Source organism: Hylobates moloch, unplaced genomic scaffold (assembly GCF_009828535.3).
Source record: "Hylobates moloch isolate HMO894 unplaced genomic scaffold, HMol_V3 SCAFFOLD_2, whole genome shotgun sequence".
Taxonomy (NCBI): Eukaryota; Metazoa; Chordata; class Mammalia; order Primates; family Hylobatidae; genus Hylobates; species Hylobates moloch.
This window is the reverse complement of record NW_026652277.1, coordinates 36120404-36147370: the sequence shown is the minus strand read 5'-3', so window position 1 is coordinate 36147370 and position 26967 is coordinate 36120404. Positions and strand designations below refer to the sequence as shown.

The window sequence follows — 26967 nt, the reverse complement described above, 5'->3', positions numbered from 1 at the left end:
AAACAGGACACACTGTCTGGTACAATGTCTCCAGTGTTTGAAATGTGTTATGGAAATTTAAAAAATAAGAACTGTGGAAGTGGATGCTTGTTGCTGAGCATCCATATGTTGGAGAAAATAACAAGCTCTATTAACCAAAGCCTTAAAGCAAAGGTAGATTCAGGAGTCTTCCTCACCAGCATTTAAAGAAAGCCTCACCTCCTGAAGTCCCAGGGCAGAACCATTAAATTTTAAGCCCAGCACATTATCTGTAAGAGTGGCGTAACTTCGGAAAGGCCTGAATTCTTAGCTTAAGCAAATCTTCTATGTCAGGCTAGGGACTGATATGGAAGTAATAAGCCACTGACATTTTGAAAGGGGTATCTGGACAGGTGTACCTGAGAATCTTGAATCTTGAGGTTCTGTGGAACTCTCAAGGTCAACTCCTTGAAAGATATACTCCCCTTCCAGTTTCTTGCTTAAAACAACATAGGAAATTCAAATTAGGGAGGAACAGACAAAATAATACTTGCTTTCCTCAAGATGTGCCTACAAATGCCCTTTGGAGCCACAGACTCTTAATTAAAGGCAAATCTTAAGTCTGACCCAACCAGAAAGTAGTGTACCTAATTAGGATGGAACAGTTTTGTCTATGAAGGGAGCTACAAGCAGGAACCAGAGAAGCGGGACTGGAAGGGATCATGAGAGGTGTCAACAGGTTGGGCAGAATATAAACCTCGCTGGGGAGGTTTACCAACATTGGAGTACTCTCTGTTGACAAAGAATTTAATATCCTCACAGAAGATCTCTTGAATTAATGGAAAAAGTATTTATATTCATTAAATAAAGTAGGGATGGCAGAGCTGACTTTGTAATCTATTAAGAAGTAAATAAAAAGAATCAGAAAAGTAGCATGCTGGAATAAATTTCCTAAAGAAGACCAGAAAATCCACACATTAACTACCTTGCTTGGGTGGTCCCAGAGGTTAGTCCAATAAAGAGTGTATTGGTGAGGAAAACAAGCATTTTTTTTTTAACTTTTAGGTTCAGGGGTACTAGTGCAGGTTTATAATATAGGTAAACTGAATGTCACAGGGGTTTAATGTACAGATTATTTTGTCACCCATGTAATCAGTGTAGTACCATGGTGTATATGTACCACATTTTCCTTAGAATGGGCATTATTGAAAGCTCAGTCTTAGCTTCTCTAAAGTTCATGGCTAATGGCAGAACACACAGTATATGAGTTGACTCTGAGAGACAGAGATCCAAAGCACCATCCTGGTCTTCTATTGGGATACAGACATAGAGGGATCAAATAGTAAATGAATTATAGCCAAAGTTCACATCATAGTGTGTCCACTTGATCCACAAGCCTAACTAGTAAACATTTCTCAGTTTCCTGAATGTCCTATTGAATCTGTCATACATAGTTGTTAATAGAAACCTCATGTTGTTGCTTTTGGTCATAATATAGTCCCAAGGGACCTGGGCCATCTGGAGATTCTGCAAAGCATCATACTGGCTCACTAGATTGATATTATCTTAATCAGACCTATGAGCAATAGATAGCAAGCATTTGTGTTGTATCGTAAAACACATGTGCTAAAAAAATGTGATAAATTAAGCACTATAAAGGTTCAGTGATGAAGTTTTCAGGAGAAGACTAACATTTGGTATGGTTTTTGGCATATTCTACATGTGATAATGCTGCTACAATAGATTTTACGTGAACAACTGCTAGCTTTTAGTGGGCCCCAGAGCAAAAATGACTTGGCATCAGGTCCAGGCTGAGGACAGACAGCCATATCATTTAGAACATAAGAACTGATAGGTCCGATCATACTGGAGGTTATCTAGGGTAGCAAAAGAGACTTCCTTTTTCTTTGGAAAGCTGCAATAGTAGAGTTGCTTTATAGATCTTTAGGGTTCTAGGACAAGGCAATGCTACCTCTAGTAGAGAACTATCTTTTCTACTATATTCAGCAGTTGCTGGCATGCTAGTGGGCAAACTGAGCATCTGGCCACTGGATATCAAGAGATCATGCATCTGACACTGCCTGTGATAAACCAGATATTGTCACAACCATCAAGTCATATAACTACTCAACAAAGAAATATGTTTGTGAACCAAGAGCTCTGGGTAGACCCATGAAGACAAAATTATGATCTCACTTCACTGAATTTCTGCTGCTAAATGTAAAAGATCTGAAGTGTCCAGGGCCAATAGATTTTCTTCATTTCTTCTAGGTTACAGTTACTAGCATTTAAGAAAAAATCTATTAATGTAACATTTTATACAGGTTTGTTACTTTGAAATTTACACACACACACACACACACACACACACACACACACACACATTCTACATATATTGAATGGATGGTAAATTTGCACGTCCCAGAAGATCTATTTTTTTCTTATAGTCGTTTGAGGGTTAGAGTAGATAATTCTCTATATAGATTAAATTTCCTTTCAAATGTTTTAAAGAATATAATGCAATATGTTAAGATTCAGTATTACTATGAGAAATTTGAATCTGATCTGATTGCCCTTTCCTTAAAAATGTAGACTACATTTTTCTTTCTGGAAATTTCACTAGAAAGACTACTTTCTCAGTATGACATTGACCTTTTAAATATGAAGACTAATATGCAATTTTATTTTTTCAATTTATTTTTCTCTATTATTTCTTCAGTTATATCTTCTCTTCACTATCTCTCTCTATGCTTCTTTACCTTAATTAGATTAATGTATCCTCTTGCATTCATGTGTCATAACTTTTCTGTTGTATTTACCATCATTATCATTTTTCCTCTGTGTTATGAAAGATTTCTTCATGTTTAATATTTTCATTATCTGCTTAATCTTTTGTCTGACATATTCTATTATTCAGTTTATTCATTTAATTGTTTAAATGAGTTTTATCATTTCTTAATTTCTAAGAACTCTTTTTATTCTCTGGTTGCTCTTTCATAACAACTGGTTATTTTCTTAGAGATACAATGTCTTCTTCCATTTCTCAAGGGATACTAATTTGAATTTTTAATGTCCTCTTTTACTGCCTGAAATATGTCTGTTTCTTTCCGGGTCATTTGTTCTGTGTGCTCATTTTGGTTCATCTATTTCATACTCATAGTTGCTTTTAAATTTCTGATGATTCTTAGTTCATGCTTTTGAATGAAAGACTAGGTTAATTATGTGGTGTAAATCACCTTTTGGTTTCACAAAATGGTCTCTGCCTTGAATGAAACAACTGCAAGTTGCAGAGATTTGTCAACACGTAGACATCTCTAAAGGGCACCCTGATAGTGAAAGGTAGGCATACTGGGAACTCTTATAATCACTTTAGAAGAGTTTTATTCTGGAATTGGATTAATGCAGTGAATGTTACATCTGGGCTGAGCTGTCTTCTTTTTTGTTTGTTTTTTGAGTATCTCATTTTTATATGGAAGTATTTCAAGCTTAAATATTCCTTTCATTTAGTGTTTTAAACTTTAAACTCACATAAATGTCTTAGGCAGGCTGCTGTCAGCAGTTGTGTACACTGGAAAGGTTAGAGGATGTGATTGGCCCAGGTATTTGAACTGCATTTCTCTGAATCCTGAGATGATTATCCTGTGGCTATTTTCTACTTTTTAAATATTTTTAGTTTGATTCTGAAGCTCTCAGCTTTCTTTGAAAGGAACTTAGCTCTGGTTTTTGGGTTACAATTCTCTCTTATATTTGTTATCTCAAGAAATCTAGCCCTCTTTCATTCTTAGCTTAAAGAATTTTTTCCACATTTTAATCCCCTAATAACAATTTTACATTTTTTCTAGAAATACCTTGTGTTCACCGTTTTTATTCTGTTTTCTTACTATTTTTACATTTGTTGAGTCCAGCACCTTGAACTAGAATGCTTATGGTTTTCTCGTTTATTATAATTTTAAGGGGCTCCATATCTGCCTTTGAATAAACTGAATAAGCACACTTAACAATTACAGAGTATAAAGATCTATGCTTTAAATTGAAGATAACATACTAGTAATAACATTGAAATTACTCTAGTAAATTTAAGAGTGTCTATAAGAATAAGCATTAAGATAAGTATTTTAAGATAAGATTGAAAAATATTTATAAGATAAATTGGAAAAAATACATCTTTCTACCTATAAATGATTGAAAACCTCTTTAGCTAGTTCCAGAAAATTGACTACTTAAGGATTTTGCTTCAATTATTAAGAAATAGAAGTTGTTAGATATTATTAATGATTTTCCTTTTTAAAAAATCTGAATGTTTTACATTAAGTAATGTAATAATATTGTACAGTGAGCTATTAAAGAAAAAGCTATGAATTTCCAAGTATTTTTCTCTCTCAATTAGGGTTTGTTACTATAAAATCATATCAAAATCAGAAACTTACTAAAATTGTAAACTGCGATAAAGTGATAACTCTTCTCCCCACATCTTAAAAGTTAAATTTGTCTTATTTCTCCACGTATTTTCATCATTCTTAACTATTACATAACCTATGCCATAAATTTGAGTTTATAATATATAAATGTGTGTATTGTAAGATAATACAATTTTATGTTTTTCATTTTTATTTTATTTTGAAATATTCTATTAGCTATTCGAGAAATTAGTAATTTTTAAACATTGGCTTTTCCTGTGAAAGTCAAAATTATGAAATCTTTTACTGCTAATATGATAGAAAAATAATGCATAGAATTTTGAGAACTGATTTTTATGTTTATCACCAACTTTTTAATAGCTCATATGTTGAGAAATTAAAACTGCTTTCTAAAATAACCAGTTAAAATACTCTTCTGACTAAGAGCATACTATTTATTTTTGCAATTGAAGGATTAAGTATACACATCTCAGAATTATCTTCATTAAGCTGGCTTATGGAGTTTGAATTTCTCATGAGTTCATAAAATTTCTTGTCATACTGAATTTGGGAAATGCTTTATAAAATAGGAAATAAGTTTATACACATATGTGTATGTATTTGTATATGTGTGTGTGTATGTATGTATACATATATACATATACAGATATATTTTTTCAGAGGTCATCACGAGTGTATTTATTAAAAACCCTTACATTTAACATTCTAGGAGGTAGAATAAGATGTTAAGTATGTGTTTACATACTTTAATTTCTACAGGGTTCTACTATGCAACTTAATTATTATTCTTTTTCCTTGTCAAGCAATTAAATATGTCAAATGGCAGGAATGGGTTCTTCAGTAATGACCTATTGAATTATTTCACTACAAACATTTCAATTGAGTTCCAATTTGCTATGCTTGTTTTAAGATATAAAGAAGAAGGCCGGGCGCGGTGGCTCACGCTTGTAATCCCAGCACTTTGGGAGGCCGAGGCGGGCGGATCACGAGGTCAGGAGATCGAGACCATGGTGAAACCCCGTCTCTACTAAAAATACAAAAAATTAGCCTGGCGTGGTGGCGGGCGCCTGTAGCCTCAGCTACTCGGAGAGGCTGAGGCAGGAGAATGGCGTGAACCCGGGAGGCGGAGCTTGCAGTGAGCGGAGATCGCGCCACCGCACTCCAGCCTGGGTGAAAGAGCGAGACTCCGTCTCAAAAAAAGAAAAAAAAAAAAGAAAAAAGAAGAAGAAATAAAGCTTCTTTGTTTTCTCAAAAGGTTTCATCTTTCTCATAAAGTCCATTGGGAATAAAGGTCGAGTATAAATTTTAACTTACCAATTTACCAATTTGATATATTTTCTTTTTTTTTTTCGGTTTAAGGTATCTTCCAGGTAATTCAGTCTCTTTCAGGTAACTCAGTCTCTTTCAGATAAATGCTAACCTTCAACTGCTCTTTCTGAAAGTGTAATCTCTATTTATGGGCGACAGGAGGTTTGCATGACATGGTGCTTGTGGGTACTTGAGTTCTCAGCCATTTGTCAAAGATTTTATGTTACTCTCCTTTTCCATTGGTCTTTATGCTGAATTCCCTTATATTTTTTCTTTTTCTATTTTATTATTATTATACGTTAAGTTTTAGTGTACATGTGCACAATGTGCAGGTTTGTTACATATGTATACATGTGCCGTGTTGGTTCTTACATCAGCTGTATTATGAAATAGTTGATGTTTCTACTCTTTCCTCTGGCACAGGTATGCACATCATAACTTTATTATGAAGATACTTTGCCTGCTCTGGCCCTAGCAACAAAACTGTTAACTTTACTAAACTATCATGGAAGAATGGGAACTTTTGGATACTTATGAAACCAAGGGAGGCTCATGAGGGCAAAGTCAGGCTTTCTTAATGCCCAAACATGGACAGCTGGGGATTGCAGCATGGCCATGCAGAGCCAGCCCCTGCTGATTGACTTCTGATCTTAACCCTCATTAGTTTAGCAACCACTACTTCTCCCTTGTTGTATTGTGACCTCCATGCCTGGAAAGTCTTCTCTGATAGTCGCAAACTAAGAATATGGTGGCACTTTGGGCTTTTCACTTATCCTAATAACCCATTCTGGGTTAATTCTACAAATATGTGGAAAATCGGAACACATAAGCCTGACCATTTGTTTCTCTGATGTCTTATTCTCTCTTCTCTTTTCTACACTAGGATGAAATGTGTGAACTATATTTATTTCTAGAGTGTTAGTAATAAATAGCTTCATCTCACATATTGCTATGAAAAGAATTCCTGAATAATTTGATAATATTTCTTTGAAGAATTATATAAGACCCTCATAAATACCTTATAATTACAAAATTTTCTAAGCCTATTTAACTTATTTTGTAAGTCTGCCAAATAATTTATATTCTTTTTATTAATAGAATACTTTTCTTGTCTGGGCGTGGTGCCTAATGTCTGTAATCCCAGCACTTTGGGAGGCTGAGATGAGTGGATCATTTGAGGCCAGGAGTTCGAGACCAGCCTGGCCAACATGACAAAACTCTGTCTCTACTAAAAATACAAAAATTAGCTGGGAATGGTGGCATGACTCTGTAATCCCAGCTACTCAGGAGGCTGAGGCTTGAGAATCACTTGAGCCTGGGAGGTCAAGGCTGCAGTGAGCTGAGATTGAGCCACTGCTCTCCAGCCTAGGTGAGATAGCAAGACTCTGTTTCAAAAAACAAAAGAAGGAATAATTTTCTTATGTTACTTCTTTTGGATTCCAATTCTAATATTTGTAGTATTAGTTAGGGTTTTTCAGAGAAATTGAACCATTAGAATGCAGATAGAGAGAGAAAGATTTATTTTAAGTAATTGGCTCACACCATTGTTGGGGGCAGTGAGTGTGAAAGTTGTAGAATAAGTTGATAGGCTGGATATTTGGTTAGGAGTTGGTGCTTGTCTTGAGCAATCTGGAGATAGAATCTCTTTTTTAGGAAACATGTTTTGGCTCTTAAGGGCTTTACCCGGTTTAATCAGGCCCACCCATATTATTGAAGGTACTCTCCTTTACTTAAAGTCAATTAATTGTAGATGTTCACTACATGTGGAAAATACATGTGGTTTGCATCAACACCTACATTAGTGTTTAATTACATAACCTAACAAAGTTGACACATAAGAATAAAAATTACAGCCACTGAATATAATAAAACTATGCAATTTTAAGTACCTATTTCACCTGTCATAAACTCGCAATAGCAATGTACTATGTAATATATTCTGTGCTTCCTTTAAATTTCTTTGAAACAAAATATATATGTTTTTCTCATATCAATTGCATTCATTAATATTCACATAAAAACTGGTAAAATAAAAGTAAATGGTAAAGTATGTCATTAACAATGTAATTTATTCTATGTACCACAGTTATTTGATCCTTACGTGTGCTACTTAGGAACAATACTGAGAAAATAATCATTATCAGTATGAGCATATAGAAATATAATCTCTCATTTGAAAATAATTTTGGGGTTTGAGACAAATATTCTCAAAGTTTCAATTGTGTACATTATGGGAGCTCAAAAAACACAGAAAAATATGCTTAAACTATTCTGTTCAATTTATGTTTTATTCTAGTCCATATGTGATAGCAATTGTATCTCATACTGAGTCACTAAATCTAAGGTACATTTAGTAATCTCGTTTTATAGGAATGATGACATGATTTTCCAAAATACCAGGACATACGAATCTAATATTTCTTCTGAAAGTAGGGCGAATTATTTAAATCAAAATTGTCCTAAAATTTAGGACATGTAGTAGCTAACAGTCAAGAGGGGAAAATGAGTATGTGATTTACATACGTGGTTGACTATATTGATTAAATATGTATTGACTATATATTGATTTTCATGATTTTATCTCTGTTATAGTTGTTCTTAAAAACTGAGCAGATATGTACAATAGTGTTGTTAATAAAAAACAAAGAATACTCAAATGTAAGATATATCACCAAAAATAGAACAGAACAATATAAAACCCCACAACATAATTATGACTAAATAGGTATATTGCTTTTTTTATCTTCTGAAAATAATAAAAGGATCAGATGGTACTGCTCTAATTGTAGTAACTATATATAGAAAATATAAAGTGAAGTTTGAACACAAAAGGGGAGGTATAAAAAGAAATGAGAATGTTAAGACTATGGAAACAAAGAAAAGGATAAGTTCAAATATTCATGTCACATAATTGATTAACTACAAGATGGGAGTCTGCACATGGAGAATGACTGTAAATCAAGTTACAACCAACAATCTATTTTAGTATGATTGAAAAGACATCCTGGTGAATGAGTTGATAATGGACAACGTTCTCGGTTGCTGGTGAGAATAGGCCACATTTGCAGTGTAGTAAGCTCAATTCAATGAATAAAGAAAGGAAGGTACATATTTATCCCCAGGCAGAAAAGCAACAGTCTGGTTGACCATATGCCCATGCAAATTGTTTAGTATGTGCAAAAGGAATTTAAGTTTTATTAAGGTAGTAACTGTACCTAATTGGACAATTGTCATCAGCTACCAAGAGAGTGTGTTTACATGGAAGGAGGTAAAATGGAACATCATATTATAATGCACTATATTATTTATTTTGTTTACTGGCTATTTATGCAACTAGAAATAAAATTTCATAAGTAAAGATACTTCTTCTTTGCCTTTTTTGACTACTATATTTGCAGCTCCTATAACAATAGCTGGCACAGTGTAGGTCCATAAGAAATATTGACTGAATGAGTGAATCCATAAAACATAAAGAAATTTCAATCAACAAAATTTAACTCATAGATATCAGTAAAAACAATATAAGTAATAAACAATGAGTAATGAATGATAACATTGTTTATTTTTCTTTAAAATATTTTTCTTTTGTGCTCATGAGCATAAGATCCAAAGATATTTTGATTTTAAAAAATTACCATTTTTCCCTTAGATGTATTTTAATACAGTGTAGAGGATGTTGATGTACCCTTCAGACGGAGTGTGAATAGACTGAAATTTTACTCCTAGAATTGAAGTAAAATATTTAAAAACTACAAATTTCTATTCATATTTTGCTTAAAAATCATCTTTATATTCTTTTCTATTTACCAGGAATACCAAATTAAAAGGATACTTGGCATAAACCCAGTCAGTGGTTTGTGGAAGAGCTAATTTAGTTTTCTCTCCTGACCTAAATAGTTTCTAGGTAATATATAGGTTAGTTTAGCTTGTCACCAGGATGTAATATTGAGGTTCGTGTAAATACAAAAGAGTAATTGTTATTTTAATCCTGACTACTTTTTTTCTCAGCACTGGAAATTTACTGCCATAGTAGCTCTTTATATATAATTAGAGATATAAGCAATAATTATATTGTCACACATAAATTTGTAACCAGAAAAAGAAAAGAACAGTTTTAAGTTAGCTATGCAAAATAATATTTTTACATTTTTCTATTTTTTTAAATTTTGTCAAATATATTAGCAGTTATATAATAAACATAACTGGTTAAATTTCTAACATGATGCGACAAATAAGGACATGAGAAATGCCTTTAAGTTTTGCTCTAATTTATTTTTTTAAAAATTAACTGATGAAATAGGAATATACACAAATAGTTAAAATCATTATAAAACAAATAATGATTTTAGCCTATTAAAATAAAACCTAAAAATAAATGACTGACACATTGTTTGGTGTAAGAATTCACATATAGAATTTATTTATGGTACTTTGACTTTGTCTACCTAAAAACCTCCAAATGATTTCAAAGTCAAAGAAAAATAGTAATCAAGTTGCAAGAAAAAGGAGAGAAGTAGCAGAATATTTGTGCATTTTAAGAAGAGTTCCTAGGAATTCTACTTCCAGCCATAATGGAATAATAGAAATCTGATTTACCCTCTTGTCTTTAAAAAATCAGAAAAATGAACAAATTCATGAAATAAGTTGTCAGCCATTGAATTTGAGCTAATCCTAGATGCTAATATGTGAGAAAAGGGAAACAAATCAGCTGAGCCCTCAGATTCCTTCAGATTGCGGAGTGGAGCCACAGTCAGAGAGGAACAATTCAAACAGAGGCTGGCAGGCTGGCTATGTTGAAGAGGCAAGGTTCAGTTTTTTGTTTTGTTTTGTTTTGTTTTTAGATGGAGTTTCGCTCTTGTTGCCCAGGCTGGAGTGCAGTGGCGCAATCTCTGCTCACTGCAATCTCCGCCTCCCGGATTCAAGCGATTCTCCTGCTTTGGCCTCGAAAGTAGCTGGGATTACAGGCATGTGCCACCACGCCTGGCTAATTTTATATTTTTAGTAGTGACGGGGTTTCACCATGTTGGTCAGGCTGGTCTTTAATTGCTGACCTCAGGTGATCTGCCCACCTCAGCCTCCCAAAGTGCTGGAATTACAGGCATGAGCCACCACTTCCAGCCAAAGTTCAGTTTTTGTGTAAGAGAAGGTGATAGGATTTGTAGGACAAAATACTGGAGAAAAAATACTGCTAGAGCTCTGTGGAGAGATTGCCTCAAGTTTTAGCTAAAGAACAAAAGATTAGTGAATTTGAAGAATTTGTGGTAGAAGCTTCCAAATGAAACACAGTGTGGGGAGAAAACAACAAAACAGAACAAAACAAAACCAAAGACTCTGCAAAGTGAATAGAGCACCAATAAGCTTTGGGGCAGTATCAAATGAAATACCATGGATGCAACTGGAGTACCATAAAGAGAAGAGAAAGAAATAGGGCACAAATACTGTAAAATAAGAACGAAAAATGTTAAATTAGATCATGAAAATTTTTAAAATTTCCTCTGCAAAGAATATTCATGGGAATGAAAAGACAAGCCACAGACTGAAAGAAAATACTTGAAAACCTTCTATGTGACAAAGAACTTATATCCAATAAAAGTAAAGAAATTAAGAACGTATTGAAAACTTAGGGAGCTAATTAGGCAAGGTGGCTGCCTAATATTATGTGCGTAATAGTTGTACTGAGTTTTTACAAGGCTCTGTTCTGGACTAAACCATTCCTCCTTTTATACAACTCAGTAAGCCCTCTCTTTTCCCCTCCTTCTCTGGGAATGATCCTTTCATTCCTGACACAGCTGGCTATAAGCTCTGTACGGATGGACACTACTGGACACTGCAAAATGTCACCGCCCAGCTGGCCCTGTCTCCTCTCCATGTGCTGGACCTGGAGACAATAGCCCTTGATTAGTCCCTCCTTCATGCATCAAAGATTTACAACAAACACTTAAGGAAATAAATGAAGACAAATCAAATGAGAACAAACAGAGGCTATTTATTCAGAAGTTGCTGTACAAAGGGGTTCAGCCACCATCACTTGCATTTGGCAGAGACTTAAAGGCAAGCAAAGAAGTGGGAAAACCTAATAGTGAAAAAAGACAAGGATTGGGTGTATGCTCTCAGAGCAAGAGGTCATGGAGAACCTGGAGAAAGGCTAACTAAAAGCAGAGCATCTCATATAATTAATTGGGGAAACATATTTGGCTTCTGGTTGGTTCTGAGTTGGGGGGGAGGGTGCTAAAAAACAAAACAAAACATTCATTGGCCAAGTATTGGGGCTGGCTGTAGCAGAGGTTGGAGGTCAGCTTTCTGTTATAATGTATGGTCTGGTCATTGTATCTTTAGCATATTCAGTCTTCCACACTAAAGACTTTTTACCTTTCGACGACTCTCTGGAAACTCAGAATGAATGGCTTTCTTCAGGTTTTGAAAACAGAGGGTTAGTCAATTGAGAAATCACTGTATTTCAACTCAGTGGCTGCCTCTGTCTAGGTGCACAACTTAGTGAATAAAAGCAGACAGAAAAAAAGGAAGGTTATGAATATATTGATAATTGTCTGTGGTAATATAATTTAGCCTTTCTTTTTTAATCTCTAAAGAAATATAATATTTTTAATGTGCATATGTTTTTAAGTTTAAAATTCAGTTGAATTCATTTCACTGAGCTAGAAATAAATACATCTGAGATAAAAATGTAGTTTCATTTGTGTAAGAGGTAAGAGGGGAGCGTTGTAACCTATGTCAAATGTAGAAAGAGTGCTGACATAGATATGCTAGTCTAGATTGGAAATTTAGAAAGAAAACAAAAGGAAAAGTAGAGATCTTCTGAATGAAGTGTTATCAAAGACTAGATGTAGTTGAGCTCAAGTTGTATTTGTTTTATATAAAATTTTAAAATGTCACAAACATGTTGAAAATAAATTAGGAAAAATTAGGGGTTCAAAATGCTGTATATCAGCCTGGAATTGAGGACTATAATATTCAAAGTCATCACCCTACCACGTACAAAACCAAGAAGAACCACCTAGTGTCCTACAGGTTCCTTTTGGTTCTCAAATTAATTTGAATATATTGCTCCTATGCATATTAGATGTGAAACCACTAACTCAAATTGGAAGAAAAAAATTCTGCTTATTATTCACAATTAATATTAAGTCTTAGCTAAATAATGTTAACTTTAAATAAGCCACATTAGAAAACAATTTGGCAGTATATACCATTAATTTTAACATTTTTCTCTTATTCTTATCAATTTTGTTTAACTAAACTACATTAAGCCTATGTTTCAATATGGTAAAAAAATTGACCGCAATCCTGTTAATGGCTACTTTTTTCTTTAAAGTTTCCAGTGAAATTTTAAACAATTTAGCCTAGTGTTTATTTAAGTTGAATTGAAAAAGCAGACTTTCCAATTGTTTATGTGATATAACTTAGAAAGGCAAAACATATATATGTGAAAGTCTAGAAAAAAACTCATCACTCAAAATTAACAAGGTAGTAGAACTGGGAATGTATGTTTTACTTTTTGACTTCATTTTAAATCTTTATCTAACATGTAAACACTGTACAACATAAATGTATTTTATTATGAAGATAAAATTTGAGTCAGGATATTCAATAACTATTCTTAATTCTATTCATAAACCCAAATAGGGTACTTAGAAAAAATTGGCTATTTTATGATGGATTCAAGATCTTGAAATTATTACATGATTATGAAGTATGCAATGTTAATGCAGAGTACCCTGAATTAGACATAAACAGTCATGCGCCACAGAACATTTCCATCAACAATGGACTGCATATGCAACTGTGATCCTAGAAGATTATGATACTGTATTTTTACTGTGCCTTTTCTGTGGTCAGATATGCTTAGATACACAAATACTTGCCATGTGTTCAGTTGCCTCCAGTATTCAGCATAGTAACATGCTGTATAGGTTTGTGGCCTAGGAGCAAAAGGCTATACCACAAGGCTTAGCTGTAGCCTAGGTGTATATTAGGCTATACCATCTATGTTTGTGTGAGTACACTCTATTATGTTCACATGATGACAAATGCCTCATGCTACAATTCTCAGAATGTGTCTTTATCATTAAGTGATGCATGACACTATTTTAATAGAACTCTCCATGTCTATGTTATAGTATTAATAAATTATTAATAGAGTAGGTATTATGTTAAAGTAACTAATATAATGTGTGCCATTGGACAATTAACTATGCATATTCATTCCTAACTGTATATGAGTGTTTTGAACATATTTTTTTCACTTTTAGTCTCACTAAGAATTATCAAGTTTCTAATGACAACAATGTTAAAAGATATTAAAATATTATGAGTTCATTTTGAAGGTTATGTCAAAAATATTGACTGTTATTTGGTAGATGGTCTGTCTCCAAGTATTCACTCTCTGATTTCTGAAGTCTGAATATTCATCTTCTTCTCTTTTCATTGCTAACTCTTAATCTTTAAAGTTAGACTTATCTGCCACTTCCCCAAAGAGCTTCCAAGACTCCTCATATCAGCATGCATGTCCCTACTATATTTTTAGACAACATCCTGTACTTCTCCTTCACAAACCTGATCATGCTCCTGATGACTATCTCCACTGACTTGCCCTTCCTCACTTCCCACATATGCCATATCACATCAAATTTAGCACATTTTTAATACAAATGAAAACCAACATTTTAAATTATCTGTTCATCATATTTTATTATTTTTTAAAAGACTACCCGCAATTGGAAATATCTAAGTCACTGATGACTTAAATTTCTATACATTTCTATTTAGAGATGGAATAAGGCAACACAAAGTAATGGTGTATTTCCTTTCTGATCACAGCATGAAAATAGCCTGCTGAAAGAATTCACTTTGAAAATGCCACAAAACAGACAATGGAAAAATGAGGTAAGTTCTCATTTTTCAGACTTCTGCATAAAAGCTTTTAAACTCATTGACAGCAGCAATATCTTTCATTTCCCCTATCTAAGAGTAAAGAACCATTTCTTAGTAAACAAGCCTTCAGAGAACTCATATGTCTAAGTATATTTGATAGATAAATGAATAACATCAAAACTAATTCTCTGCTTAATGGATGTACAACTTTTCTAGCATCCACTCATCTGTGTGTGAATGCACCGTAAGTGTAGGTGGTCTTCCAGTCAGTTATACTTCAGCTGAGCATGACATGAGGAGTACACAACAAAACAGCCTCCTTGAGGATGCAGTAATGGAGAACAACAAGACAGATAATAACAAGGGATTAGAACACTGCCTCATAAATCTACAGTGAGGCTGACAAGATTTCAGCTTTGAGAATGACCAACCTTTCTCTTACTCCTGTGGTGCAGTGAAAGATGGTAGTCTAATGGGCTTATTTTACCGAAGCCATTGCCCAGGCTTTTTAAAAGAAAGATTTCTATATTGTTTTATGTTGATCTATAAAATGATAGTGTTTTGGTCTTAATCCAATGTATCTGAACTATTCTCATTGGATTTGGATAAATTATAAAATAACAATTTTAGCTAGTAATTTGCAGAAATTGTTACTACTACACTGGGAATTGACATCACTGTTATATTTATAAGAGTTTGGTCACAATTAGGCTAACTCTTCAGTTCAGGGAAAACTTACCAATATACTTACAACCCAAAGTATACATATAAATAAATGAATTTATGTTTAGAAAAAAACGATTTTAGCTAATTACAAACAGAGTTCTAAACCTGAAACTGATTTTCCAAGGTAAGGAAAATTCTACAAGGAGTCAGTGTTTTGCAGACTATGCTATTAACCTAAGCATTGCATCTGGTTAATTTATACAACTATAATGTTGATTTGCCAGTCATCCAGCTAATTTTGATCAATGATATATTAAAATAAATATGGTAAAAAACAGCCAAACAATTGAGTAATGACACTGGAAAGTATTCATGGATTCTAGACTGCTTTTTGAATAAATATAAGCAAAATTAAGACATGAGAAATTATTTTATTTTAATACTTTAACTGAACAACAGGTTTCAAACTTTGAGTTGACTGAAAATGTCTAATCTCAAGTTATTCATAAAGAACTGACCATATAATCCATAGAGACAGAAAGTAGATTGGTGGTGATGTGGGGCAACATGTGGGGCTTAGGAGTGAATATATATGGGCACAATGTTTGTTTTTTGGGGTGCTGGAAGTGTCTAAAGTTAGATTTTGATATTGTTTACACCACTCTCTTAATGTACTGAAAGTCACTGAATTGTGCATTTAAAATGAATAGATATTTCGACGAAGTTAACAGAAGAAATCACAGCATTTTAATAAAGGCATGTTGTCATATAAGGGATGCTTGTGGGCCTTGAGCTCTTCTAATAGCAGGCATTACTTTTCAGGCTCATAGTTGGTGGAGGTTTTCTGTGAATCGACAGGGATTGACAGGTTAATATAGAGAGGATTTGAATGAGAACCCTTATTCCTTAGCATGCTTAAAGAACAGTGAGCAACATATTACCTCATTTTTTAATAGGTGTTGAAAAGACGTTTGTTGATCTGCTATTGAAAATGATGCCAAAATATTGAGATTTTATAAATCTCCATACTAATTTAAACTAGACTGCCAAAAAGCATCAGTGATGCATATTCACAAATGTATACCATATTTTCAAAGAATTGAAAGCATATCTGAGCCAAAAAGTTTATCAGGATTATATATGAACCCTTAATATGTAATTAAAATTAAAATAGCATATTATAATTTAACATTTCAGGAACTTTATAAATATGTTTACAAGAAAGGTATTGACTATTAAATTTTAAGGCGGCCGATGGAAGTTTGTGTGATTAGAAATTCCTGTTTTAATGTAAATAGCATATTTAGGAATGTGTTGAATTCTCAGTACATACAATACTATTTTTTCCTTAGTAGTGTTATGTTTTAAGAAACACACACATAGCGCACCCACACACACACACACACCACACACACACAGAGCTTATAAATCCAGTGGTACACAAGGCCCTATAAGGAAAAGCAAAGGTTACATTGCTCCACTGCTCCTTGTCCCACCCCTAATACTTTAAAAAAAAAAATTTCTGTCTCTTTTATTCTGTTGGTTACTTTCACATCACTACATTAGATACTTATAATAGTTAATATACATTGATTAACTGTGAATATTACCTACTGACTTTTGCCATGGTAAGTGAGGATTTAGTACTTTAAGACTGTGGGAACATTAGCCCTGTTCATTTTTTAACTTCATTGTTTTCGTTATTGTGTACTACTGTTTTTAATAGGATCTTGGGAGGAAGAGGAAAAAATCACATATTATCAGTCTGATTAAAATGGAACCTGAAGTTCAAGTGCTTTTTAATAATGGCTTGTAAATTTCAGTCTGCCCTATATTTAACCTGCGACCCTATTCAGGGACTCAGCACTCTTGGTGTCCCGGAAGGACATTCTTCAGTTAGGGTTGATTCTGGTTTTCCCTCTTCCCATAACTAGTCATAAATCTTACTGGTTTTTCCTCCTGTAAGCCTCTTAGATTTCTCCTTTTCAGGCTTATTTCACCTCATCTGCCTAGTTCAGGTTTGTATAATCTTTATAAAATGATACAAAAGTAAAACTAATTTTCCCCAACGTTTCTAATAATACCTTCGTGTCATAGATATCCTTTATTTGAATATACTGTGTCAAATAATATGAAAAAATGGCAATAACTAGATACTTCACAATATATTATTTATCAACTGACTTTAATTGAATAAGCAGTTGAAATCAAGTGTGAACCGTATACATAATGAGTATCATATCAGATTGACACTGCATTCATAATACCAAAAATGTACACCACTCTCACAAACAAAAGTCTTATAGCTGTAGACTTTTCATTACCAGCAAAAGACGCCTCCATTTTGGCTCCTATTGTTTGTCGTAATGACATGAAATGTCCCCTTCCATCCCTCAAGCTGAATGGGCTGTAACTGTGCCAAAGTCTGTACTTATTGATTAGTCACTTTCCAGTATATTAGGATGCACTAGAAAAATTTAGGAGTAAAGAAAATCACACCTATAAAAGTCTTCAGAGAATGTTAGGCTGCATTTAAATACCACGCTTCTCATATAAAATAAAATTATAGATTTACATTTTCCTTTTTTTGTTTACCATACACAGTCAGTTTTCAAGACACTTTTGTGAGGCCACCAATAAATATCATTCAATGAATAAATGAAGATGGCAAGAGAGGAAAAAAAGTACATAGTCTAAAAGTGGGCAGATTAGTTGTAAAGCTGCATTCTTATTTCTGTTACATTTGCATACAAATTGATCTGGAAATACATCCGCTGACTCCATTAATGAGGTCGAGAACAACATACAGACTTAATCACACCCTGCTACAGGTTTTTTTTGGCTTACTCTCTCTGGGGATGAAAATTCCAAAGTATGACATCTTGCTTTCTATTGCATTTCCTTTCTTTGTAGAATGATTTCTACCATGAGATCATAATTAAATGTCATTTAGAAGTTCCCTCACTTTTTATTTTTCCTCCTTAACTATTGATGTGTGTCATCCTTGTCACTTTAATTGAACTTTGAGACTTAAATGACACGTGGTGGAATTTGGAATGACAGTATAACATTAATGCATTATTTCAGTCATCTGAGCAAAAATCTGAGTCTTTGAATTGGAATTCGTGCTAAGGAAATTGGAAGTATGAATACATTAAAATTTTCTCTTGCTTCTCTATCCCTATTGTTTCTATGCCATCATGTCATAGATACTCTTTATTTGAAGATACTGTGTCAAATCATATTCTGTAATGTGACAATTAATAAAAAAATTCTATAATTTTCTTATTAGGTAAGGTTTTGAAATATTGCATTTTGTAGTTCAAACATTATTTAAGTACCTCAACACATATTTACATAATATGCAATGGAATTGGGTAAACAAAAAGCTTTGGTAAATATTTCCCACACGGTGTATATTAACTTTTTCTTTCAGACCCTAAGGCTTCTCTGTTAACCCCCATCAGGATTTTATTTGCCATAAAATTGATAATAAAATTTGCTTTCTCCTCTAACAAGATTCTTTCTGTAGACATTACAGTGAATATTTGATAAACTGCTTTTAGCAGTCCTGATTATTCTCTAAACAAAGATGATGTTGTTTAATAAGATGTGGAGGCTAAATAAACACATGGTTAGTCAATTTTACATATGGCTGATTTCTCTCTGTTCAACTGCTATTTTACCATATTCTGTAAATATAAAGTTTATATACTGAAATTTAAAACAGCAGAAGGACATTACCTAAATCTGGTTTCCCATGAAAAACTAAGTACTATGCTTTAAGACTATTAAAATCAATTGTTAAAGTGTTTAAAATTTATATGTATTCACATCATGTTTCTAAATTTTTATCAGTAGAAAAGGATACGACTTTATTTCTTAATTAATTTATTGTTCCCCCAAATCTTTTTAGATTGAATTAGTAAAGAAAAATCAGGTGTCACATTATCTATAATTATGATTCTATTAGAAATACTTGAAATCTATTTGAAGGAGACTAGTTTTAATAACAGTGATGAAGATCTCATCAACACACTTCACACGCATCACCTATGTTTTCCATTCAGTGTTGTCCAACATCTTTACAAAATTCACAGGGCTAGAACTGCATTGAGAACTTTTTTTGGTCTGTTTTACATAGTTTTAGATAACAAAATATTATTGCTATTATAATAAAATATTACAATATATTTTATTAAATGTATATTATTATAATAAAATATGTATTGATGTGATAAGAGTTCCAGTTGTGAGTTACATTAAATCATGTGTTACTAATATACAAACAAAAAACATAAAATAAACAGGCACTTATGTAAGGCTACCCTGTGCCACAGCTGGTTCCCAATTAGTGGAAGTGAATAGTCCACTATCATGATAGCCTTGAATTCTTCTATTTGAAGTTTAGCTATTATGTGAAAAAGACAAATTATAATCTGATTATGCTTTCAAAGATTGATAAATCACAGTCATACCTGCAAGACAGGCAGAATGGGCATACAGTACTGCTGCCTATGTGGATGGTGCCTCTTGGGGTTGTGCACTGCACAATGGACACAACCATGTGTGGCAGCCCTGAGTGTGATGACGTCATCTTTCTTGGGGAAAATTTTAACAGTTAGCCCTTCCAGATCTTTCTGTACCTTATGCCTTTGCTCCAGGAGGCTGCCATTGATGCATGACCTTAGCAGGGTCCCATGCTCTCTAGCTTCCAAAGGAATGCATTAGCAACAATTGGGAGGACTGTGGTAGAGAAAGATCAAGGTGTTTATTCTACAGCTTTCTTCTTGTTGGGACAATATTTTATCAGCCATTTTGATATTTCTGTTGCTACAGCTAGAGTCATGCAGTCAAATTCTCTAGATCCTAGTAACACTTTTTCAATGCCTTGCACCTTCAATTTTAGTAGCATTAATACAAAAGCCAAAATTGACAAATGGGATCGAATTAAACTAAAGAGCTTCTGCACAGCAAAAGAAACTACCATCAGAGTGAACAGGCAACCTACACAATGGGAGAAAATTTTTGCAATCTACTCATCTGACAAAGGACTAATATCCAGAATCTACAAAGAACTCAAACAAATTTACAAGAAAAAAACAAACAACCCCATCGAAAAGTGGGCAAAGGACATGAACAGACACTTCTCAAAAGAAGACATTTATGCAGCTAAAAAACACATGAAAAAATGCTCATCATCACTGGCCATCAGAGAAATGCAAATCAAAACCACAGTGAGATACCATCTCACACCAGTTAGAATGGCCATCATTAAAAAGTCAGGAAACAACAGGTGCTGGAGAGGATGTGGAGAAATAGGAACACTTTTACACTGTTGGTGGGACTGTAAACTAGTTCAACCATTGTGGAAGTCAGTGTGGCGATTCCTCAAGGAACTAGAACTAGAAATACCATTTGACCCAGCCATCCCATTACTGGGTATATACCCAAAGGACGATAAATCATGCTGCTATAAAGACACATGCACACGTATGTTTATTGCGGCACTATTCACAATAGCAAAGACTTGGAACCAACCCAAATGTCCATCAATGATAGACTGGATTAAGAAAATGTGGCACATATACACCATGGAATACTATGCATCCATAAAAAAGGAAGCGTTCATGTCCTTTGTAGGGACATGGATGAAGCTGGAAACCATCATTCTCAGCAAACTATTGCAAGAACAAAAAACCAAACACCACATGTTCTCAGTCATAGATGGGAATTGAACAATGAGAACACTTGGACACAGGAAGAGGAACATCACAGACTGGGGCCTTTTGTTTTAAATGAGATGTAATCTTTCATTTTTTCCTGGAATTATCTCAAATCTTGCGCTCTCTCTCTATCTATATATATATAGGGAGATAGTTCTCTCTCTATCTCTCTCTCTCTCTCTCTCTCTATATATATATATATATATATACACACACACATATATATACATACATACATATATAGATAGATAGATATAGATATATCGATATAGATATATAGCAAGGGTATGAGGATAAGAATATATATATGCCAGGTGTTGAGGATGTGTTCCTCTTATAGTCACATAGTATCTACCAGATGTTCCGTATTATTCTTTTAGTCAGATTTGCCTAATGCAGCTCATGCCATGCACCTGGGCCATCTCTTCCCTTTCTGCTGATTAGTCATCTGACTTTGTACCCTTTCTCTCATTTATTGAAAAGTTGAGCACTTTGATTATAGTCTTCTTTTCCACCCTAAACATCAATATCCTGGATGACTTTAGTATCTACATATAAGACCTACCCTATACCAGTCATTTTAAAGAGACAACACATGTTTGAGCCAAAGCTATGGACTGTGTAGTCTACCTGCCTTCCCATTTCTGAACCGGAAAGCTTCATTCACAACCACCAAAGAAAGTTACTATACTGTCAGTGTCTTAATTTTCTCATAAGTGAAACAAGGATAATTATAATTTCTGAATTTAAGATTGTTGAGAGAAATAAATAAGTAGGGCCAGGCATGGTGGCTCACCGCTGTAATCTCAACAGTTTGGGAGGCCGAGGTAGGTGGATCTCCTGAGGTCAGGAGTGTGAGACCAACCTGGCCAACATGGTGAAACCTCATCTCTACTAAAAACACAAAAATTAGCCCAGCGTAGTGGCAGGCACCTGTAATCCCAGCTACTCAGGAGGCTGAGGCAGGAGAATTGCTTGAACACAGGAGGCGGAGGTTGCAGTGAGCCAAGATAGCCAAGGTAGCATCATTGCACTCCAGCTTGGGGGCAACAGCAAAACTTCGTCAAGAAAAAGAAAGAAAGGAAGAAAGAAAGAAAGAGAAAGAAAGAAAGAAAGAAAGAAAGAAAGAAAGAAAGAAAGAAAGAAAGAAAGAAAGGGAAGGAAGGAAGGGAGGGAGGGAGGGAGGGAGGAAGGAAGGAGAGAAGGAGAAAGAAGGAAAGAAAGAGAAAGAAAGAAAGGAAAGAAGGAAGGAAAGAAAGAAAGAAAGAAAGAAAGAAAGAAAGAAAGAAAGAAAGAAAGAAGGAAAGAAAGAAAGAAAAGAAAGAAAGAGAGAAAGAAAGAAAGAAAAGAAAGAAAGAGAGAGAGAAAGAAAAGATAAAATGTACCAAAAATGAGTCTGGATCCTCATAGACTCTCAACAAACTTTATTGTTATTATTATTAATTACTTTATCATCATTCATATCTCCACAGCAACCCACCCTTAAAGTCAGATCTTGAACCTGTCATCACCTCAAATTGATGAGCCTATAAAAATCACTATCTCAACCTCCTTTCTTCCAGCTCACGTGTTCAATGGCAGCCCTATGACTTCATTCACTTTTTTGGAGACTTTCAGTCACTGACATCGGTGACTGAATTCCCAGGAGATAGGCCTGTTCTTCTATGCTAATCATACTTGGATTAAGTTCCTAGGAGCATCATTTCAAGAACATGCTTGCCAATGTCTCAAATTGTTTTATGCCTCTATCTTTTTCGTCACACTTGCCTGGACAAAAATCATAGCCCTGAATGAAACCAAATAAAATGAACTCAGATGGAGCCAAATTTAGCCAGGGGTGTTCCCCAGAAGCTGAGGATTGTTGAGTATGGTTATGAAAAAAGCAGACTCGCATTCTATTACAAAGATATATGCACACATATGTTCATTGCAGCACTATTCACAAGAGCAAAGACATGGAATCTACTCAAATCCCGATCAGTGATAGACTGGATAAAGAAAATGTGGTACGTATACACCATGGAATACTATGCAGCCATAACAAAGAATGAGATCATGTCCTTTGGAGGGATGTGGATGGAGCTGGAAGCCATTATTCTCAGCAAACTAATGTAAGACCAGAAAACTAAACACCACATGTTCTCACTTAAAGTGGGAGCTGAACAATGAGAACACATGGACACAGGGAGGGGAACAACACACACTGGGGGCCTGTAACGGGTGGAGTGGGGAGAAGGAGAGCATTGAGAAGAATAGGTAATGCATGCTGGGCTTAATACCTAGGTGACAGGTTGATAGGTGCAGCAAACCGCCATGGCACATGTGTACCTCTGTAACAAACCTGCACATCCTGCACATGTATCACGGCACTTAAAATACAAATAAAAATTAAGAATAAAAAAAGGAAAAAGCAGATTGGTTGAACCATTAGCTAATAATCACCAATTTCCACAAAGCCCTACAAATAGCTGTGGTTCCTAAAATATAAAAAAATAGAAATCCTATCACAAAGACTCCCTTCAAAACCTGTCCAAATTACTATTGTCTTTTTCTTCTTCCCTGCTGCTTCAAGGCAGGAGCAGCTCCTGGTGCCTCAGGCCAGTGCCTGTGGTGCTGCATGACCACCCATTATTCCTTCTCAGGGGCTTTACCCACCAACTATTTCTTTACTTTTCTTTTGCAGACTCTTCCTGTCCCCGGAGTCTTTCAGTCTTTAAACATAACTTTTTTCTTGGATTTTACTACTTTTTCCACTTAGAATCCTCTATCACTCCTTTCCCACATAGCCAAATTGTCTAGTTTTTAAATATTTACCAGAGATTCATGTATATTTTGTACTATGTTGCCGATGCATATTTTTGACAATGTTTATAGGCATATTCCCTTTTTTTGATGTAAAGAGGTTTTAACATGTTTCGAATATCTTCTTTGATCTGGTTATTTCTCCTTCATCTCCCTATAGCTATGTTAGGAAACCGGAAACATTTTCCATACCTCCCTTGCTTCATCCCTTATTAAAAATCCATATTGCTGAGTGCTACTTCCCTTTTGAGGCAGTCTTCCCTTTGCATAGATGTTGTGACACTGTCCTGGCTTCTTCCCAACTCTGTAACTTCTCAGTCACTTATGTTTGCTGTCTTCTATTGGGCAGTACATTTTAGAATCCCTGATGGCTATTATACAGCCTGTTATTGACTTATGATATATTTTCTCAGTAAGCTTCCCCATCCATACATCCATAACTGTCTTCCATTATGACATCTATGCAGATGATCTCAAATTTGGCTGAGGAACAGCTTTTAAATTTTTACATTGATCTCTAATTTTAAAAATCTAAAATACTAACAGTTATAACCTATCACGATTTAATGTTAGAAGTTCCAAACAAGTTGCTACTTTTAAAAATAAACAGATTGTGTTTCAAAGGCAGCACACTCTGAAATTATATATTAATAAGGAATGAGTTAAGAAACATTCTTTTGAAAATAAGAATAAAAATCTATGGACTCATGCAGAACTATTTGTTCCAAGACACGTTCGAAGATTATAAGAGAGGATGCTGATTTGTTATTCTCTAAAACAGTGGTATACGCACTTGCCTGAGTCATCACACTTGACTCCTTAAACAATTTATTCTTCCTTTTCAGGGTTATTTTCACTAACAATACAAAGCAGAATCCTCAAGAATACAGACAAAGTGATGCACATTTACTGTATGTGCTGGCTCTGGTTCAATGAAATAAAGTATTAGCGTGCTGCACCCATTAACTATGTAACAAACCTGCACATTGTGCGCATGTACCCTAAAACTTAAAGTATAGTAATAATAAAAATAAAATAAAATAAAATAAAATTTAGTGTTTTAAAAAAAGAAATAAAGTATTAGCAGGATGGGCAGAAAATATACTGCAATCACTATTTCAAAACAGTGGATGTTTAAAGTGATATTTAAAGTTTAAAGTGATATTTAAAGATGATACAAGTAACTATAATTTCTCTTAGTGTTAATATCACCTTTTTTTTTACAAAAATGCTGAATTTATAGAAGCCACTATCTATGTGGTGAGTGGTTACAGGGGGGTCATCCAACATTTTTTGGTCCGCCAGAAACCTGGTCTTCAGCAAAAGAAAAAAAAAAAGAGAGAGAGAGAGAAAAGAGAAAAAGACAATGTAAGCACAGTAATTTCTAACCTACAAAGAATATTCTTCTTTCATTTGCAGTTGCCATCTCTTGTAAGAACTGAATTTCTTTCTTTCTTTCTTTCTTTCTTTCTTTCTTTCTTTCTTTCTTTTCTTTCTTTCTTTCTTTCTTTCTTTCTTTCTTTCTTTCTTTCTTTCTGTTTCTTTCTTTCCTTCCTTCCTCCCTCCCTCCCTTCTTTCATTCTTTCTTTCTTTCTTTCTTTCTTCCTTCCTTCCTTCTTTTTTTTCTTGAGATGGAGTCTCGCTCTGTTGCCCAGGCTGGAGTGCAGTGGCACTATCTCGGCTCACTGCAACCTCTGCCTCCTAGGTTCAAATGATTCTCCTGCCTCAGCTTCCGAGTAGTTGGGATTACAGGTGCACCACCATGCCTGGCTACGTTTTGTATTTTTAGTAGAGACAGGGTTTCGCCATGTTGCCCAGGCTGCTCTTGAACTCCTGGCCTCATGTGATCTGTCCGCCTCGGCCTCCCAAATGCTGGGATTACAGGTGTGAGCCACTGCACCAGGTCTCTTCTGTTAATTTCTAAAAGGATCTGACCATTTCTTCTGCCTGGGTTCAGGCTAATTTTGGCCTGCAGCCCGGACCTGCAACACATATCTTGTGAAAAAAACTGTAACTAGTTTAATTGACTCACAAAATACGAAGCCCTGCTGTCTTCTTTTCTGTGTACACTGTGTACACAGTTAGCCCTATTCTGCTTCAATATTGATAGCCAACTCTTCAATTCATGACCTTGCTGCTTAAAGATAAGTTCTACAAACATGCTGCTCTCTCCATAGTCCCATTGCTTTGTTTAATCTTTCCAGTGTCAGCTTAAGTCACTACTCTGAGAAACCTTCCTTGAATTTTCATAAGTGGTTGGAAAACTCTCTGTCTCTCTCTCTCTTTGTTTTTCTCTCTCTTTGTTTCTCTCTCTCTCTCTCTCATATTTCTGTCACCATATCTGGGGCCCTTTCTCAGGTACAGTTAATATGTACTCCAGTAGTGATCTCCTACAGTTCTGTATTCATAGCAAATAACTTTGTCATTTAAAGGTTTAATTGTCAATTACTCCATTGCAACTGCAAGTTCCAGGAATTCAAAGCTCTGTTAATTTCCTTATATTTAAATCACCAGTGCCTATTCAATTTATATATTTCAGTAAAGTTAAAGAAAAAAGTTGGGAAAAATAATAATTTCCTTTCAAAAAGAAATAGGCAAAAATTTACTTGTTTGGTGAAAAGAAACCTTTAATCATTTCAACAGAGTTTACTAATGATATTACTTACTAATATCATTTCTAATAATAACTCACAATGTAATGAGCATGATGTAAAGATTACAGATGCATTAAAATCTCAGAATTCATTGCCATATACTTCACCCATGTAAACAAAAACCACTTGTACCCCAAAAGCTATTGAAATACATATATTCAATATATGTTATACATTCAATATATATATATTCAATTTATATATAGAAAATATATATTCAATTTATTTTATATATAATAAATTATTCAGTTTATTTTATGTATGCATATATAGATATAAAATCACAGCGAAATAAAAAATATATGTTAGACTACAACTCCAAAGACTCAAGACTTGAAATACACTGCAATTTTAATACTAATTAGTTGATTTTATGCCCCTGACTGATTCTCTAATTTTACTGAACTTCAATTTCCCATTTTAAAATTGAGCAGGGTTGGAGTAAACTGGTGGTTAATGTTGTATTAGTTTCCTGAGGCGGCTGTAACAAATTACTAAAATCACTTTGGTTTAAAAGAAGAGAAATGTATGATTTATAGTTCT

General features: G+C 34.3%; 1 long non-coding RNA gene across 1 annotated transcript in view; it reads left to right on the top strand.

The window, feature by feature from the left end:
• LOC116457532 (uncharacterized) overlaps positions 1-26967 on the top strand; it is a 322472-nt gene that overhangs the window by 94319 nt on the left and 201186 nt on the right. The window contains exon 2 of the long non-coding RNA XR_009210332.1: positions 14523-14588. This is a non-coding gene — a long non-coding RNA (uncharacterized LOC116457532). The remainder of the gene's footprint in view (positions 1-14522; positions 14589-26967) is intronic.